The sequence below is a fragment of the Dipodomys merriami genome, unplaced genomic scaffold, assembly GCF_024711535.1.
Source record: "Dipodomys merriami isolate MVZ:Mamm:240054 unplaced genomic scaffold, mDipMer1.0.p SCAF_20, whole genome shotgun sequence".
Classification (NCBI taxonomy): Eukaryota; Metazoa; Chordata; class Mammalia; order Rodentia; family Heteromyidae; genus Dipodomys; species Dipodomys merriami.
In genome coordinates, this window is record NW_027203382.1 from 16,609,934 (window position 1) to 16,631,426 (window position 21,493).

The 21,493-nt window shown below is 34.2% G+C and overlaps 1 pseudogene; it reads right to left on the reverse strand.

Annotated features, from left to right (window-relative positions):
• Nucleotides 1-19,573: 19,573 nt before the first annotated feature.
• LOC138832797 (complex I assembly factor TMEM126B, mitochondrial pseudogene) lies at nt 19,574-20,218 on the reverse strand (annotated as a pseudogene).
• Nucleotides 20,219-21,493: the final 1,275 nt, after the last annotated feature.

Below are 21,493 nucleotides of genomic sequence, written 5' to 3' on the forward strand. Positions count from 1 at the left end.
CCATCCATGGTCTTCTTCTCCACCCCTCTAAAAATAAAGAATTCTCATGAGATTCATAGCAAATGCGTTCAGGAAGGTTTTCTTTTAATTTGGTAGGTGGAGTCATTGATAAATTTCAAGCAAAAATTTAAAAGTAAGATGTCCCCTCTTCTCTTTTGTTTCTGTCTACTCTGAGGGTAGTTCAGGGGAAGAGCACTTGTCTAGAATGTTCAAAACCCTTGGTTTAATTCCCAGCAACAACTTCTCCCATAATAGGTTACCTAAGTATTAGTGTGAAGAGAGAAAATGTGAGGATTGTACTAGAACCCAGTGATGACAGCAAAGAGCCAGTAATTATCAGTACTAGTAAATTATAACTGATTTGTTGAAGGTTGGGTTTGTTGTTGTTTCGTGTGTGTGTGTGTGTGTGTGTGTGTGTGTGTGTGTGTGTGTGTGTGTGTGTGTGTGTGTTTGCTACCGGGCAGATTTTATTTGCTGATACTAAGATGTTCAAGACCACCTCAGGTAGTTGATAGGAGGAACATAGTGCGAATCAGTGACAATCAGTTGGGAAACAAAGACAAGAAAAGTAACACTTTTCCCTACTGCTCAAAGATTGTGAATTTATAGCTATGCTTAATAGCTGTAGAAGAAGCACTGTAGCTCTCAGAAATTTTGACTAATTTCCCAAATGCCCCCAAAATTTACTTATGCTGGGATTTTGTGCTAAGAGAGCAGAGTATCTACTATGTATTCTTTAGTAAAAGGGGAGACAGCGCAGACACAATGTAAGGGAGACCTGGTGGGAAGTGAGCACGCTGACATGTTCTGCTATTCATCTTCCTGTCAGTTCTGCTAATTCACAGAGCCATTCAGTTTCAATGACTTAAAAACAGATTATAATTGATTTACTTTGCAATGATACTGATCGAGTAAGTTCATCTTTTGTGAGGAATAAACAAAATTTTCTTTCCTTACTTATAGCATCATATAGACATCTTTTCTCCTTCCTTTGTATAATTGGGGAGAACACACATAGATTCTTATTTAAAATTCTGAATCTGTTTCCACTCTGATTTTTCCCAGAAAGAGAAAGAAAAATATATTCCAACATATACAGTAATTTGTTTTGTCTTATAATTGCAAGTGAATGATATCTGTTAACACAAACTGGTATATTTTTTTCTACAGAGAAAAAATAAAGTTCTTAAAATAGTATTCATATTCTTATTTTCTGTTATAGAAAATGGTTGAGAAAGATATTGTAGAATGGAGAAAATTGTTGAATAAGAACTTTTAGAGAAACTTTGAAAATTAAATTTCACTTTTATTAATAATGCTAGAAATAAATATACTTTTAAATTTTAAATAAAATAGATATTAAAATATTTAATATTTGAAGGTCATGTTTTATATATTACTTAAGTATTTCCACTGCAAATAGATGATATTAAAATATTTCATTTTTAATGAAGAAATACATGGAAGATTTGGCCATAATAATGTTTTCTTTAATTGCAGTTTTAAAGACAGTCTAATTCTAGTACTTCATTCTCACTTTATTTTTTATGAATGCATGATAATTATATTCTTGAACAGAGAAATTAGGTTAAAAACAATTCAGTTAATTTCTGCTATTTCCACTTCTGACAGTCGAGCATTATCATATGAAATTACAGAGTAATCTATCTTCAACCCAGAAAATTCCTGAAAAGTTCATTGCAAGCATGAAATGTAATTCAGAGTGAAGTGAAAGAAATCAGCAGATCAATATTTTTACATTTCTTTCATCTTTTTTGTCACCATTTAACTTGCAATATTTTTTTCTTTTGCCATGGCAGATTTTTGTAACTATGAAATAAAAGGATAAATAATCTATTTTGCTTAATTTCATTAACATTTTCTTTTTGAGAAAGTCAAATGTTGATGATATCACATAGTGTTGCTTGGTGGGGCAGCTTTATTTCGGTAATAGTGGAATGAACTGAAATAAAACCACATCACTCTTCACCATTATTTCATATGTAATCTGTAATTGGTCTAGTCTGCTGAATTCTGCTTCTGAAACAATTTGTAGCACCTTACTGTGTTCATTTTAATAAAGAGATGATTGTTTTAATTGCTGTTTGTGATTATAAATGGGTAAGAAGTCAGATGAAACTCCATGTTACTCTTTGGAAAAGTCATTCATTTCTGTGGGTTAGTTAAACGACTTTGAGTGGGAGAGAAGGGCTGACTGATCAAAATGTACAATACAAACAAGCCGAAATGTAAAAACACTTTGGACATAAATATTTAAATAAATAATGAAACTTCTTCTTAGATAATGCTATCTAATCAACACGTTTGCAGATCAGGAATCAGCTTATGATCCTTTGTCTGTGTCTTCAGCTTAGGTCTCTATCCCATATTACAGAACTAGGTACTTAGCTACCATAAGGAGAAATCTACTCGTATATCCAAGAGGCAACTATAGGATTGGATAAGGTCATGACAGGGAGCATCATTCATCTCAAATCTCCAGAAAACATCTAGGCAGCAAGAAAGATATTGCTCTCTCTATCATGACTGCAATCCAGCAACCATGTAGTCTTACACATTTCATTGTCTTTTGATGCCTGATGTTTTATGGTCATCAACTTCTTTATTTCATACTTGATGGGAAATGACTTAAACTAAAAACACTCACCTTTCCCTTTGACAGTCATAAAACTGCCCTTACTGTAGGCCTCACTGAATCATCTCCCCTTCCTTGCCCTCTTCCCATACATACTCCGTGGCTGTAAAAGAGCTAACCTGTGAGTTGAGGGCCATACAGTGTGTGACATGCTAAAAATAGATGCTAACTCGAGATCAAATTCAATCTTCTGTACAAAGAGAGCCTTCTGGTGCAGAACCCTGCCCTGTGCTGGTTTTATTCACTTTTTGCCTAATAAAAGGCAATTTCAGTTCTAAGAAAGTGTGTTTGTGTTTGTTTCCAGTCTGGCTGGATGACTCTGGCCTCCCTTTCAGGCTTTTGCTTCTGAAATAAAAGCCTGTTGGTCTGTTGAGTTCACTTTCTGCCCTTTCTTTATTCTAATATTTATGACTCAGTTTCCTTACAATACTGTTTCAGTTGAGTATATTATTCTCATCTGAATTACTATAAGAGCCTTTTAATTACCTTGCTCCCTCCATTTGGATCAGTTCTCCACACTGCACAGTAGATGTTGAATTGTTAGCTGGAGAGAATTTTCCAAAACACAGAACATCCAGTCCTTTAATTGCCAAATTAAAAAGGAAGTGTGTGTGGGGATGGCTTAAGTGGCCAAGTGCTTGCCTACCAGAAACAAGATCTTGAGGTAAATTCCCAGTATAGAAAAAAATCTGCCTGGAGTCGGATTGTCAGAATTTGAACTTTGGATCTGCTACTTATTAACGTGTGACTTAGGGCAAAGTTTTTCCAATCTCTTCGTTTACCAAGGTCCTCCTTTGTAAATGGGTATGCCAGTAATAGAACTCAGCCATAGGCTTCATATGTCAGTGCAATTTCCAGATATAGAGATTGGAACTACTATCTATGAGCATATCTATGAGCATTCATTAACGATATTCTTATTATCACTGTTAACTCTCCATGGATGTGTGTGGTCATAAGACTTGTTCAGATTTGTATTCAGACTTGTCTGCAAAGTTTTTGTGGTTTTGTTGTTTAATTTTCTTCTTTTTCTTTTTTTTGTGTATTCTCTTTCTTCCTTTCTTCACCCTCATTCCTTTGTTTGTTCCTCTTTCTCTCTTTTTCCTTTTTTTACTCTCCCTCCCTCCCTTCCTTCCTTCCTTCTTTCCTTCCTTCCTTCCTTCTTTCCCTCCCCTCCCCTTTCCTTCTCCTTTCTCTTCCCTCCCCCTCCACCCTTTCTGCTTTCTTTCTCTGTTTCTCTCACTTAAACCCAGAGCCTTGTACTGCTGTTCAGAGTTTTTACTTAAGGTTCTACTCTACCACTTGAGCAACAGCTTTACTTTCATGTTTTGCCCTTCAAAGCAATTTTCTCACAACTTAGTCTTCTGAGTAACCAGGATTATAGGCATGAGTTACTGGTCCAGCTTTTGCCTTTATTTTTCTGACTTGATATCCATTTTTATCATTTTCTTAACTTCTTTTTAATATGTATTAATATATATATATTTCAGTTCTCCAAATATTGGACTGACAAACTCAGTGTAATATTCATCTATTTACTGGTATTAGTGTTTGAACTCAGGCTTTGTGCATGCTTGACTTGCTTATTCAGCTTACATTCTACAAACTGACACAAATCTATACTTTTGCTTTATATTGATCATTTATGGGATATTGTCTCCAGGAATTTTCATCCAGGGCTTGTTTAGAACAGTGATCCTTAGATCTCATCTGCCTGAGTAGCTAGGATTACAGCATGAGCCACCAGCATCAAGTTGTTTTGGATGACTTTTATTATTTTAAATCATAATTCCTTAGGAAGTCCATAAATTACATAGCAAAATGGACTTTTCTGTGAGTTTCAGCTAAACTGAAACTTTTATTTGGCCAGATTCATTATATTATTGAAATATGTATCACTTCCTGAACTTGGAAAATATTACTTATTGACTACACACCAGATTTCGTAAAGGTAGTGGGAACATACAATTTATTATTTTAGTTAAGCATTTTGAAGTTAATAGAGTACTATTAATTACACAGGAAAAAGACATGTAATAAAACAAGTTTCTGAACAAACGTGAGAATATTCTTAATGTATAAATATTCAAAATATATATTTCACATATATATGTTGTGATAGATGTATGTATAAATTCATACACGTATACACACATATATATATATATATACATATATTCTTCTTAGTAACATCTTTTTTATATTTATATCTCTTTTTCTATGGGTAAATAAACTTTCTTATGGCCATACATAGAGATTTATCTAATGTGATATAATTAGTCATTGACAGAGTTCAGAATTAGGTATAGAGATATTAGTTGATATCTACATTATTTTTTGTTTTTGTTTTTCCTCTTAATCTTTTTTTAATTATGAAAATACCGCACAGAGGGGCTATAATTACATGGGCAAGATGATGAGTACATTTCTTATCAAGCATTGTGGCCTCCTCCTTTGTTTCCCCTTCCCATCCCTTCCCATCTCCCCCTACCCCATACACCGCCGCTCCTCCTCCCTGCACCAAAGTTGTAAAGTTCATTTTTCTTTCTATTTTCTTTTTCTTGTTTTTTAATTGTGAAAATACTGTACAGAGGGGTTACAATTACATGGGCAAGGTAATTAGTACAGTTCTTATCAAGTATTGTTGCCTCCTCCTTTGTTTCCCCTTCCCATCCCCTCCAGACTCCCCTCCCCCCAACCAAAGTTGTAAAGTTCGCTTTCGACATAACGACTTGTACATCTGATTGCTGCAATGAGTCCACCTGTATCCCTGTTTAAACGATTTGTATTTTCCCTTCCCCTCCACAAATTATACCGACATCAAATACAGTGAAAGCAAGGGTTATACGGTGGGTGAAGTACATACGATTTTTGATAAGGAATGTACTCATTACCTTGCCCATGTAATTGTAACCCCTCTATACGGCATTTTCCCAATAAAAAATAAAGAAAAAAAAAGCAACAAATAAATCATTTTGTAAATTTGTTAGAAGTGAACATAGGCTGCCTGAATTTATAGTTCCTTTGACTTCTTCCCTCAATTAACTAATTTGTCTCCAAATGTAGTTTTTAGAAGAATAGAATTCTAAATGAATAGTTGAAAGAAAATCTGTATGAGAAGAGTGTTTCCTAAGTCTCTAAGGAGGGGACAACAATGCTTGATAGGAAATGTACTTATTACCTTCCTTATGTAACTGTAACCCCTCTGTACAGTATCTTTGCAATAAAAAAGTTAAAAAAAAGTATTTTGAGAATATGACTAACCTACCAAGATTGGTTTATCTTGCTTTCCTCAAAAATTAAAAGATAATTGTAATAATCAAGCTGTTTAGATACAGTGCCACAATAAATTATCATTTTATATAAGTATCATCTTTTTAAACTTCTGCTCCATTTCTATACAGATGCTTTTGTTAATATATTTTATTATGCTCAGTGGTAATAAATGTGCATATACTGATGAAACATCAAAAATAATCATATTACTTCTCTCATTACTGTGGGATTATTCGCTCTTTTTTGTTCTCAATTTCATATAAAATGAATTATGTTTCAGTTTCAGAGAGAAGAAATAGTTTCAGTATATTAATCTAGGTAAGAGGTAACGTGACAGCTTATAAATATTAACTGTTTATTCTGAATTTGTAAGTTTTGAGTTCAGTGTGATTTTTGCACAGTTGGAAACTTGTAAATTACATATTCATCCAATCCCATACTGGGAAATATTTTAAAGTTTCAAAAATGAAATATGCTTCTAGGGGGCTTCTGTTTTGAGAAAATGAAAACAAGAGAGTTATTATCCCTTAGAAAACACATTGGCTCATCCACATGATTATTCACTGTGAATCCAAAGGAGAAAAATTAAATCACCTTCTATTTCTTTAGTATAAGAGCAAAAAATAAGCAGGGGGCATCTAGAGGGAGGGGCAAGTGCCCTATGAAGAATACTAATTCTTTCCCCTTGTCAGAATGAGAAAAAAGTAATTCCACATAGTACCCATGATTATATTCTTCAGGAAAGAGATTACTGAGCCCTTCATGTGTCAGAATGAGTAGTAAAGAACCCACACTGGTTTTCAGTGAAAGATCATGTTTCTGGTTGGAACATTAAATACGCCTTTGTACTGACATTTAAAATGCCGTTCTCAGAACTGCATGCATCCTTCTATTTCCTCAGATCCAAACATCATTTTTGAGCACAATTTAGTGTAATTTAAGATAAATTACAATGAGGCAATTATATCATAGTTTTGATTTAAACCTAAAAGGACAGCATTGTTAACAACACAAGCAACTTAACTCCAGAATATATGCTTCCTTGAAGCAAATGGAGGGTGAATTTTGTGGTGGTATGACTATATACCATAGTGACAAATTCATATTGCTTTAAAGCATGAATATTTGCTTGACAACATAAAGACAGAATTATGTAGTGTATTTTATGGGAAATACATGCTGTAGTCCCAGAAAGGTGGGGAATTTTTTATATTTGGTTATAAGAGACAAGAAATAATGGAAATATTAATATAACACTTTTCAAAACAATGAATTATTGGAAAGATCAAGAGAATGTTAATGGGAAATGGGAAGAAAAATGAAAAACATCGAAGATTATATATAATCGATACTGAGCTTGAAAACATGAAATCCAGAAATTGATTAATGTGAAATCTTTTAAAATAATTTCAATATAGAGTATTCTTCCCCTTATGAAAAGATGAACTTAAATGACCTGTTAATATTTTAAATGCTTTATAAATATTAACTACTTGGAACCTTGGAATAAAGAAATCTGTAACCAAAGGACTGAACAATGCAAAGTTAGTAGAAATTATTCAGAAGAATAGTAACTTAGAAACCAAAGAAAATCAATAAAAACTAGCTTCAGTTCTTAAATTTAGATGCAACCTTAGTTATTTTAAAATAAATTCAAAGACTGCTCAAGAATTTTGTTTTTTTACAAAGGTGGAGATGGAGTTGTAGTTCATATGTTGCACTGCTAGTCTTTAGCATACATGCTGTGGTACAGTGCTTAAGCTTTGAGTTCAAGAAACTGAGGCTTAGGGATTTAAATACCAAATAATGAACCTCGACCAAAAGCTAGACCTAGGGTAAACCTACCTTTCTTGAGGATTTAATGGGGTGTTCAAAAAATAATTAAAAATGAAAATATTTTATATAATATAATTAACTGTAATAATAATTGTTATTAATACTATAAGGAATTACACAGTATGTTTTGAATAATTGTATAACTGCTGGATGTTTCTCTGTTCTAAACTGTGCAAATATATGCCTACCAAAAGCAAATCGTGCTCTACAAATAAAATAACAGATATTGGAATCCTCCCAAGACAAAAAGACATGCCATGTGCTTAATTTAAGTGATCTCATATGACAATATTGGAAAGGTGACATATCTTAAGCTGAAGTTGGGTGATGATATAGAACAGATAAAGCAATTATTCACATTATTTGAGATAAAGAACATGAAAGAAGACTTAGGTTTGGTGATTTCCAAATAATTTTAATTTATGTATGGTCAGACCTACTGTTCATATAACATAGGGAACTCAGAGTTCTTTTACAGTACTTAATGCTCTGTATCCTGAAATTTTACCTTTTTTCCTTCAAAGACAGTGTTCTTACAAATATATACTGGGGATTATAAAGTGCTTAGTGAATATATTATTAAGAGAATTAATGTGTAAAACAATCCAGATCATCTGCTTACTTTCTTTCTTAGTACTCATATCATATATTATACCTTATACCCAGGTGCGATGTGGTTTTATAACATTTTTTTTTTTTGCTGGTCCTGGGGCTTGAATTCTGTCCCTGAGCTTCTTTTGCTCCAGGCGAGAGCTCTACCACTTGAGCCACACCATAATTCCCAACATTTTTGAGTAGTTTATTGGAGATAAGAATCTCATGGAGTTTCCTGCCTGAGCTGGCTTTGAACCAGGATCCTCAGATCTCAACCTCCTGAGTAGTTAGGATTACAAGCCTGAGCCAGCACCTGGCCTGGTCTTATAGTAACTTTTTACTGTGCTAATCTGGACAATTATAGTTTAATGGAGGCATTGTTTTGCATATGGGAAGTTCTGTTAAAAAACTCTAACATGTCATCATCTAAAATTTGAAAAAAAATATAGAATATAATTCAAGACCACTTAAACTTACTGTGGAGACTATAAATAGTGAATATGAGATAAATTAAATAATAGATATTGACAATTTACATAATCTACAGGAATGGTATATTAGCAGGGATTTTGCATGTTGTTTATACTGGCAAAATTGGTGAAGTGATGGTGAGATATGTGTTCTATTCAACAATAGAATGGTTACAGCATTAATCTAATTACCAAACTGTTCATTTCAGTTAAATATTACTGTCATATTTTATAATTATAATAGAATTATCTTAGTTGTGATTATTATAAATTTAATTGTATCCATTTGTCACTGTTTAGATGAGCTATCCTATATAAATACAGCACTGTTAAAACTGGATAAAGATATCTACATTATTTGCTAAATAGAGGACTAATAAGTTTATTGGGGAAAATTTCTTAGATACTAAATATTTCTGCCTATGACTTGGGTTTTTCAATAAGACAATTAGACAGAGCATTCATCTTTCTTATGGAGAAATGTTGCTTGTAAGCTTTCCTTAAATGGTTGACATTTCTACTCAGGAAAAAAAAACTTACCTTTTGGTTTAAATATCAGAGATTTTGATTTTAATAACATTCAGTTAGATTGTCAGTGATCTTCTTTCATTTTAAGCATTTCTTATAAAGGGCAAAAAGTTTTGCTTTTGCACTGAATTCAGTATTCTCTAATTTGCTTCTTTTTGTTTCTAAGCAGTGGCATGATAAATTAATGTTTACTGCACCAAGTAATCTCTCTCAACTTATCAGCATTAGCTGTGGATCTGTTTTCCTTCTCATCATGATAAGAAATGCATTGCTTGATAAGAAAATAGATCCCCCATGAGCAGTTTGAAGTATTGTGTTTTCTTGTTGGTATTCTCTGGAGGCATTGCATCAGAGGAAAGTAAATTTGTCTTCTGTAGGCAAACTGTTATTCTGCTTATTACTTTGCTCTCATGACATCTCCATCTTGACTGGCTACAATTTCTGTGCCCAGTGAGCTTGGCTATGTTTGTGCTGTTTTTGGTATCGAAAAGCTGCCTGTGCCATTCCAGGGGTAGGTTGGTGTGCTAGCAGTCAGGGAAGAAATTTCCCATGGAGCTGAGAGGAACTAATAGAACTATCTGTGCTCAGATATGTGGAAATCACTGATCCATGCACTGAGTCAATATTTATCATGTGCTTCTGAAGCATTAGACCAAATCAAATGATGTGAGGACTACGATGGGAAATGAGAAACGTGAACTCTGATTTTAAACAGCTTGTCATCTGCTCTCTACTCCCAGCCTCATAGGTAGCAGAGCTTTTTGACCCTGTGATCATGTGGCTGATTAGCAGTACTGCTAGGAGAAATTATTTCTAAGATTACCTGAAGTATATATTTCACTTATAATAGATTGAGATAACCTGGCACACTAAATTCACTAAGGAAAACACTCCACATTAAAAAAATACTACAATGTTTCCCTATGATATCTCCCTGGAATATATTTTCTCCCATTCACCTTAATATCCTGCCAATATGCTTAGTTCTTAGATGCAATCCTCCCCAACCCCCCCCCCCCCTCTCCCGCCATGCCAGGTTATTCAATGCATGGTGTATTATACTTCATGGTTGTTTTGTTATGTCTAGGTTTATTAAAGTATTTTATCCTCTTATTACAGAGTTCATTATTTTCTTACTTTGTACTTTTTCTTTATAAGTGGTTGCTCTCTTTCAGAGCTTTAAAAAAAGGGTTCCTGATTATAGTCCAGTGTGAATCTAATTAACTGCGGCATAAACAGTAGTTTAGATAGTGGCTTTATATTAAACCATTTACCAATTAGCAGGCACTTTTTATAAGTCCAATTACAAGAACTAAAAATTTTAGATGGATTTCTTTGCTCAAAAATTGTACACATACCGCACAAAATTAGAAACTATTTAATATTTTGTTCAAGATACAAATTATGCCTTACACAGCAACATGACTGAAAATAGTTTCTTGTTCCTTTATATATAAAGACTGTGCCATTTTTGTTCAGTGATAACTTTAAAATAGAAAAAGTAAACAAACTATAGGGATAGAGTGTTTGGGGAAAAATTAATGAGGAAAATTTTGCATCAATTCATTTTTAGGAGAGATTAATCCAGGCAACCTTAAACTTCTGTTCTGTGTAAGAACACTGAATCTGGGCTGCATTTGGGATATACTTTGCACTATAATGAAGGTATGGGGAAAGGAAAGGATGGAGGAAGGGAGAGATAAAGAGAGACATAGGTTATTTAAAAAAATAAGAATATTTATATTTTATTTTATTGTAAAAATGCTGTACAGAAGGGTTAGTTACATGAGTAAGGTAAAGTGTACATTTCTTGTTGATCATTGTTACCCCCCCTCCTTTGTTCTCCCACTATCCCTGCCCTCCCCCACCTCCTTCATTCCTCCTCATCCCAAAGTTTTAAAGTTCATTTCCAATATAGTGTCTTGTGGGTATCATTATTGCAATGGGTCATTCTGTGTCCTTGTTTCAGTGTTTTGTTATTCCCCTTCTCCTCCCCAAATTAAACCAATGTATATACAAGATGCAGGGGAAATTATATTAAGTATAGCAAGCGAGACCCAAAGAAACATAGGTCTGATGGTTTCTCTTATTTGCAATAAGTAGTATATGTGTAGGATAATCTTATCAGATGAGCAGAAAAGCTCAAAACCTATGTACATTTGACCATATAAGATGATGCTAAGCAAAATGAACCCCAGGATATGAACACAAGAGGTTTTCTTGTTGCTGTTGTTTTTAATGTATTATGTGATTTTTTTCTTTTGTATGTTCTTCCCCAATGGTATAAACCCTGTTTTCATTGTATTTGATTCTGCGCCCTGCATCTTGTATATACGTCTGTCTAAGTTGGGGAGGGGAAGGGAAATAACAAAATGCTGAAACAATGATACAGGTTGACCTTTTGTAACAATGAGATGTAACAAGACACTATATTGAAAATGAACTTTACACCTTTGGAGTGGAGAAGGAATGAAGGAGGTGAGGGAGGGAAGAGATAGTAGAGGAAAAACAAAGGAGGGGGTAACAATGCTCAATAGAAAATGTACTCATTACCTTACACATGTAACTATAACCCCACTGTATAGTATCTTTAATAGATAGATAGATAGATAGATAGACAGAGATAGATAGATAGATAGATAGATAGATAGATAGATAGATAGATAGATAGATAGATAGATAGATAGATAGATAGATAGATAGAGGGTACCAAAATCAAGCATAATGACAACAGGGGATATACCATAGGGAGAAGAACATACAAAAGAAACAAAAAAAATCACATAGTCATTAAAAACAACAACAACAAAGACATCAGAAAGAAGAATAAGAATATTTAGTAATAAGGCCAAAAAGTATATTAATTATTGTTGCTAAAAATATTACTTGCAGTAGAATCCAGAATGTATTCTTGTTAATAATGTATGTTAAAATAGGATAGACTTAGCAAGTAAAATTATCCAAGTAAAATCTGAACATGTATTTCTAGAATTTCTCTCTTTTTTGTCAGAAGTCATTAAAAATATTTTACTGTGATTATGTCTGAAGAAATTACTAAGAACATAGAAAAAACCGTCAACTGATATCCAGGATCTATTGCTTTCACCTGAATATATAACACTAATGTGTTGGAAGCTAGGGTAGAATAATTTTTCTACTCCTTAAAAATGTCATGTAAAATATGCAACTAGACAGTGATCTACACAAGGGTAAATGAGAGCAATCACCCAGCTTTGTCTCATCAATGTGGATTGCTGAAATGCTCAAGAGGCACAGTTTTCAATAAATTGACAGTTTGCAGTGTACTTTAGACAAAAACTAATCGATGTGAATCTAAAAGAATTAGTTATTGAGGCATGGCCTTCTGAGATGAGTAGATAAAGTAAGATGCTGGCACTTTTATAACCCCTAAGGAATTTTTCTTTTCACTGCCCTCATAGGACTCTCTCTTTGTCTCTCTCTTTCTCTGTGTATCTTTCTCTCTGTCTCTCTGTCTCTTTCTCAGGATGGACTGGATATTGTCTTTGTCAGAGAGAGAGGAAGATTTGATGGTATATGATACTAGCTAGACACTGAGTTGGAAATAAGTTTACAACTTGGTGGGGGGGGGTCCACAGATGGTGGTGGGTAAGTGGGAAGAAATCAGGGAGAGGTCACACTGTTCAAAAAGAAATGTACTCACTACCTTACTTATGTAACTGAAGCCCTTCTATATATCACCTTTAAAATAAAATTTAAAAAATAGTGTTCATACAATTCCACAGTAGATCTGAACTGAAAACTTTTCAAAGAACAGAAAATGTACCTTATATATAATGCCATACTTCACCCTTAACCAAAATGATATCATCTAGAAAGGCATGGGACTCTACCATAGAATAATGGTACATGAATATAAGGAGGTTGCCCAAAAATTAGTGTTTCAAATGGTCAGTTTGTTAGACCTCCAGCTTAATTTCACCCTGTTTTAGTTACATATACCTTTACTTACACCGTGTTGACATATTGGGTAAATGAGATACCTGCTTCCCTTTTGTCAAGTGCAGCCAACGTTATTGTGGGTTTGGGCTGGGACAAGGAGGAAGGCCTAGTACCTCACTTTCAGAAAGAAGAATCACCATTACAAATATCTTGAAATGGATTTTATTTTTAAAAATCTAGGTATGAACCACACAGTTAAGTGAACTTTCATTTGAAGTCCACTTATTTAAAGTTTCAAAGAAATTACCCAGTTTTAGAAGGTAAAAAATACTTAATTTCCAATTGTTCTCTAATTTCTGATACATTCTTCACTAAGGATGCCACCTATAGTTATAAAATAATAACTTCCCTCCCTCCCACCCTCCCACCCTCCCCTCCTCCCTCCCTCCCTGCCTCCCTGTCTTCTTTCCTTCCTTCCTTCCTTTCTTCCTTCCTTTTGTTCTCTTTAGACATTTAGTGGTCTCTGGTACCAGCATAATTTTGTCTTGTTTTATATAATCTAACTAATTAAAGTCAGAATGGATGAAGTTTTTAAACCAATTCAGTTTTACGGAGTCTACAGATTCAAATCAAGACCTGTAAAGCCCAAACTCTGTATTCATCCTTATTCCTATATATCTTTTATATCTACATCTATACCCATAGCTAGTTCTCTCTCTATATTAAATATTTCTGTCAATATATCTATAATACCTTAGAGATAGACACCCCTCATATCCCCATATATATATTCAGCATTACCCTGTTACAAACTGTGTGTTAACTTTTAAGAATAATAACCTTGGATCTGTTTTCCAGATAAGCTCATAGATGATTCTTTTGGAAGACTGTGATAAGCAATAGTAATAACGTGAGAAGGCTTGAGACTGTGATAAGCATGAAATGTTCTTAGAGAACCAGAGGAAAAATTCATGATTAAGTAGTCTCTGGGGGAGCTGGGAAGTGACCATTGTGCAAGGACGATAGTAAACACCAGAAATGATCAGTTTCAGCCAGAGTCAAAAGTTAAAACTTCTGTTTTATCTACGAAAGTAGATCCTACTGATGGTATGTGTGATATTGCTTGGGAAATAAAGGCATATCAGAATTACAATAGAGACTTATTAGAGACTTGTTAGTTACTGAAAAGGCTGAGAGTGTTCTACAGAGTAGTATTTATTCTAATCATCCAGGGATTTGGGAAGACAGCTATTTTGATAGGTTACCTGTATGCATGCCATAAATATTCCATTAAAGAGCCAAATTATTATTCTTTATTTCTATTACTTTTTTTAGTTTTATCACTATCATATGCAATTTATGGGTATTAAAATTACTATTTAACCTACAATTCCTCAACTATTGTTATTTTCATTATCTTTGTTATGCAAAGGAGGTGCCATACAGCAAAGCAGTTCATGAATAAAATGCATTTTTATTAGTGTTACCCCCTGTAACATTCTCACCTTTTGACACACCGTTTCTCTCTCTCTTTTTAAAATTTTGTGGTATATACAATGAATTCTTGACCCATTCTTTTTTCCTTCCCACCTTCATTTGTCTATCCCTCTCCCTTTCTCCTGCCCCCTTGGATGTACAGTTTTTCTGGTTTTTATTTTCTTGGTCTTTGACATTGTTTTTCAAAAAGATTATACTATTTGAGATAGTCATAGACTCTATTTTACTTGGTTAATTCACTTGAAATCATGTACATACTGCCTTACTGTTAACTTATAGGTGTATGCTTAAAGGTATATTCTATCTACCATTAATGTAGAACACAATACAAACTGTTTCTCTGGGTCTGGCTTACTTGATTTTAATATAATTTGTTCTCAACCATTATTATTATTATTATTTCTCAGTCAAATTAATCAAATTATTCTTAGCACTATTATTTCTTAAACAACTTATTTTACATTTAGGGACTTTTATGAAAGTTGAGGGATGGTTAGCGTGACCTATGTTTTTTACTTATTAGATAGCAGTAGAAATTCCTACTTCTCACAATGAGGTACATTTTCAGACTTTACCAAGTGACTTGTGGAGTAAATATCCCTCAAGGTTTGGAAGTACTAATTTAGTTTACTCCAAATGGCTTTAAGTCCTTGTGATTATTTTTATGTTTTGAGTAAGACACTGTCCCAGAATCCCTCTTGCCTTTCAGTATGACATTATTATTATGTCTCACAAGCTGGTGGGTGAATATTGATGACTGCCATAAGTAGTGAGAGTTACTATCATTAAATACACCAGCATCTTCTCAGTCAACTGAGTCTACCTGAGTTTCATCACCCAGTGATGGAGAACAACTTTTCTGTCTCTTGAAGACGCAAAGGTGCTAGAGAATTTTAAACAGGGAGATAAGGGCGACAGGAGCTTTCTATACTCATTTTTCCTGACTATGTCTCTCATGTAGTTTCACAATACGATAGAAGAGAGCTTGAAATTCTTTGGTGAGTCTATTCGTTGTAATAAATTTACCTGACTGGCCAGAGGTAGGGAGGAGGAGGGAAGATTTCTAATAAAATAGATGTTAGGAGGTACAGATTTTGCTTCAAGCTGAACTGGCTGTGACTGCCTCCTACTCCATCTAATAGAGGTAACAAATCATAAGAAAATGGAAAAATAGTTATTGTTCAGAGAATTCTCTGAGATACTTCCCAATTTAAAACTAGAGGCAGGAAGGCCAGAGAACAGTACAAAGAACAGAAATAAAACTGCATATTTACCACCTCAGTGCTGCTTCCTGATTTGAGGAAAAACCATATCTTTGCTTACCCTCTGACTCTCACAGTTTCTTCATTAAATTGTCAAAAGTTCCCCTAGCCATCACAGAAATTGAGTTTTCTATGTTCAGAGCAAAACAAGAAACGCTGACTGAATGGTAAATGAATATGTTGCTTTAAAAGGAACTAAGTCAATGATTGCATTATAAATTGCAGTATTCTCAGGTGAAGAAAGAATAATTCTAAAGTTTGTCCCATCTTTCAAGGTTAGTATTTTATGTGAGAACACATGAACATATTTCAACTTGTTCTCTTCTTGAAAATAAACCTTTGCAAACTAAACAATGTCTATTCAGCTAAGATCCCCAACGAAGGCTAGTTTGTAAATTCATTACTTATTCTTCTCATCACTATCTGTTAAATACAAGTCTAATGGTGTTCAGAGTAGAGTAAGGGGTACATTTTTGCCTTCCTTTTTTAAAGAGTTTCTAAGACACTAAAATCTTAAATGTGTATGTATGATTTAAATGGCAAGTTGATCATTAGAAATGTAGACAAAATATTCTCTCATATTTTAATTAGTAAGAAAATAAGGTAAATAACAAAAAGTAAAGAAGAAGACTTTCATTTCATTATTTTCTAAGCTATTTGGAGGACAAAAGCTTGCAATTACATTAACAATCTAGTCAGAGCATCCCTCTATGTACTAGATCTAGTATAATAGCAAGGTGGAAGAGATGTTAATCAATATGTACAAATTTTATTGTTTTGTTAGAGTCATCAAAGCATGCTTGAACATGTTTTAACTGTGCTTTGTAGTGCCACATGATTTTATAAGGAAAAAGAAGCTCATCCTTCTCCCAGTTTTCTTCATATATATTCTGTTCTTGAGAATTCAAAACAAATCCATAACAAATATAATTCTTTTATTCTTCAATTTGTCTCTGTATTTGCATATACTCTACTAATATTGATATTTCTTAATTCAGAGATTTTAATTGTAATTTGATTTCCTGCTACAATGACTTTGTGGTATAGAACACCAACTGTTAGTTTAGTTATGTTAAGGTGTATATTACTATGGAATTTTAAGATGGTGCTTCCTTAAAAAGATGATGAGACAGCTATCTGTCTCATCAGAGACAGAGATTTCCCTTAGTCTTTTCTTCTTTAAGCAAGATTGGATGATTGACCTTGTGTCCAGGTACTACAGAAATGTCTAAGAATAACAGTCAAGAAGAGTCCCCAATGTTGCCCTTGTCTAAGTTTGTGCAACCTCTACCAAATTTGCCTCACACAATAAAAAGTATTTGTCAAGTTGACTGCATTTTGTGTGCTTGAGATTTGATTTCACCAGATTACAGAAGTGAATTCAAACTAATGGAATGTTTTTTTAAAAAAAGAACTTACTTATCTTGCTAGCTATGTCCTTTGCTATGCAGAGACTCTTCAGTTTAATGCAATCCCAATTATACAGCTTTTCTTTGATTTGCTGTGTTTCTGGATCTTTATTTAGGAAGTTTTGTCCTGTGCCAAAGAGTCCTAGTGTTTCCTGTGATTGTTTTCAGGGTATCTGCTCTTACCTTGTGGTCTTTGATCCATTTTGGAGTTGATTCTGGGGTAGGGTAATATATAAGGGTCTAACTTCAGTTTTCTCCATAAGTATAACCAATTGTGCCTACATCATTTGTTGAAGATGCCGTCTTTCTTCAATCCTGTGTTTTTGAATCTCTTATCAAAGATTAGGTGGCCATAGGTTTGTGAGTTCCTTATATTTGCTCTCTTTTCCTTTTATAGGTTTTCAAAGTTTCTTCATGGCAAATGACATAGCTAGCTGGATATACAGAAATCATACAGATTGGGAAAAGATCTTTACTGGCTAGACATCAGACAATAGTTTCATATCTAAAATACACTTAGATCTCAAAAAATTACCACCCCCCAAAGAAAAACACAAGTCCTCAAAGAAATAACAACCCAATTAAAAAGTTGGCTAAAGACTTACAGAGGCACTTCTCTGAAGAAGAAATAGGAATGGCCAATAGACATATGAAGAAATATCCAACATATCTGGTCATAAAAGAAATGCAAATCAAAACAATTTTGTGATTCTACCACACTCCAGTTAAAATGACAATTATCAAGAAAACTAATAATAACAGATACTGGCAGGGACATGGCCAAAAGGTTGGTGGGAATGTAAACTTGTTCAACCACTCTAGAAAGGAGTATGGAGGTTCCTCAAAAAACAACACATAGAGATTCTCTATGATTCAGCAATTTTATTCCTGGGCATTTACCCAAATGAACACACTGAACAAGGCCACACTAAACCTACTAGTACAACCATGTTTACTATGGCATTATTTACCATTGCTAAGATATGGAATCAATCTAGATGCCCCTCACTAGATGAATGGATCAACAAAATGGGATACACACACACACACACACACACACACACACACACACACACACACACACACACACCAGAAAGAATGACATTACTCCATTTGTAAAGAAATGGGAAGACTTGGAAAAACACGTGAAGAAGCCAGACCCAAAGAAATATAGCTGCATGGTTTCCTTCATTTGTAATAACTAAAATATGTCTAGGATATTCTTAGAAGAGGAACTCAATGTCTTAGTAGTGATGTGTACATGACCATATAAGATGATGTTTATCAAAATTGACTCCAAGAAATGGAAGCAAGAGTTTTTTAAACTGTACTGCTTGCAGTTATTACTTTTTTCTCTTTGCTTTTCTCTTTGGTTTATTTCCTGTTGTTACTGTTTTTGATTTTTATAATAACATTTATTCAATTATTTTTGTATTTATCAAATATCTGACATATACCAGGCAAACAGAACAAAAACAGCAATTACTTTTCATTCTTTCAGCAATGGTTATGTCTTCATCATGAAAAAAAATCAGTCTACTGAGTTAGCCTCCATCCATTGTTTGGTTAATCTTTATACATACATTTTTTTGTTTTTAATTGTGAAAATACCATACAGAGGGGTTACAATTACATGGGCAAGGTAATGAGTACATTTCTTATCAAGCATTGTTGCCTCCTCCTTTGTTTCCCCCTCCCATCCCTTCCCATCTCAAGTAGTAGAGTGCTAGCCTTGAGCTGAAGAGCTGGGGGAATGAGCCCAGGCCCAGAGTTCAAGACCCACGACCAAAAAAGATATGGAACCAATCCAGATGCCCCTCAGTAGATGAATGGATTAAGAAAATGTGGTATATATACACAATGGAATTCTATGCCTCCATCAGAAAGAATGACATCGCCCCATTTGTTAGGAAATGGAAAGACGGAAAAAGTTATATTAAGTGAAGTAAGCCAGGCCCAAAGAAACATAGATCCCATGGTTTCCCTTATTTGCAATTACTAGTATATGCAATTACTAGTATATAGGCAAGCAGAAATGGTCACATAACTTGATGTTAGGGGAAATGAACCCAAAGATAAGGATTTAAATGTTTTTTTTCTTTCTTGCGATTGTTTGTAACATATTTATAAGATAATTTCTTTGTTGCTTTGTATGTCCCTCCTCCACGGTATAACCCCTGTTTTCACTGTAAGTATGTTTTCATATATTGCATAATTTCATAGACCATTAACTAGTCCAAAACATGTCCTAAAGATCAGAGGAATTACCATTAGTTTAATTTCTGTTTGACAAAGAAGCACCCAGTAGAGTAAAGCTCTTCTTTTTGGTGACAATGGAGCAGTATGGTACTTGACTGCCAGACATCCATTTTTAGAAAAAGCCAAAGTGCTGGGATGTAATATACCACATACTATACTTACCAGCAAACTTCTCAGGATGCAATTTTCCTTGCTTATGTTACCTGAACACAAAGCATCGTTACAAGGAGCTTGTAAGTACTGAAGACAAAAATGGAAGCATAGCTAATGATGAATATGTCTTCAAAGAATCATAATTGACTTTCAAGCAGCTTCTGAAGACCAAGTTTGCTGAGATGCTAACTGTTGTTCCAAGCAGGATTGTTCCATTTATATTTAAGGCCTTTTCTTTTCTATGTGATTCATTTTTTTCTATGATATCTGTGACTATTGGTCTTCTAATTTTGCATCTCTTCGGGAAGGAGTTGGATGATCAGGTGGGTATACTGCTATCTTGGTGTCCTGGATCATCTGGTTTAGCCCCAGCTTCGGGCTTGAGCGCCACCATGTTGACGCCTCACGTCCTGTTTTTGATTTTTGTACCCTTTGTCTTGTAGATAAGTTTGTCTGATTTTGGGAAAGGAAGGAGGATCACCAATGCAACAGTGATAATTCACTAGACACTATGTTGGAAATGAACTTTATAACTTCAGCGGAGGGAATCAGGTCGGAGGAATTGGGAGGGGATAGGGTATCACTATTCAAAAAGAAGTGTACTCATCACCTTACTTATGTAACTATAACGTCTCTGTACATCACCTTTGCAATACAATTAAAAAAAGAAAAAGTGAACTTATTCCAGTAGTCAGGCAGATGATAATAGAAAAAGGGTTAGAGAGAAAGTCTTTTAAAATAAAAAATAGGCGTATTTCTAAATGGTTGTTCATTTTTTTGCATTTGCAAGCAGATTTTTTTTCTTAATCATAACTACAATTCTAGGAACACAGCAATATCTGGGTTCAAAAACATCTGTAAAAATAATAATAAAATCAAACCCTCAGCAGCTTCATCTTGTTTTGAAATATAGAGACATTGATTTCAAAGGTGCTCTGAATAGGTCCATAATTTTCTTGGAATCAGGTGAGATGGAGCTTCCCCAAGAAGGACAGGGCTTGTTATAAGCAAGCTTCTTATGAAGGTTAATTTTAGAGCAATATAAATGATTCATGGCTGACTATCTAACTATGAGAGAATTCTCTTGTCTGCCTTCCTGGATTTGAGCCAGTATGGGAGCTTTGTCCTGCCTTTTGACTCCATGTGACTCATGAACTTTTCATATATCTTTTCAAGTGTGTTTTTTCCTTCCCCCTATGTCTCTACTGTGCTCTTTCTATTATGTGCTCTCTCTCTCTCTCTCTCTCTCTCTCTCTCTCTCTCTCTCTCTCTCTCTCTCTCTCTCTCTCTCTCTCTCTCTCTGGTAATTTCTGTGTTTTTCACATTGTTCTTTTTTTCTGGAAAGCCTTGATTAATATACTGCTTGGTAAACACTTATAATGCAATCTGATTGCTGGATTATCTGCTGTAGTGCTAATTTTACAGTCACTAGTAGGATTGTTTGGTCAGCAGTTTTTAAGATTATAGCTCTGAATGTCAGAGTATTGACAGAAAGGAAGGAAGGTCATTGAGGAAAGAGAGTTCCCCCAGTTCCACTTACCCTTTAAACTTTATACAATCAGAGATTGCATTCAGCCTCATTTTGTTATTTCTATTTCCTTATTTAATATTTGAGAATGAAGTAGATCCAAT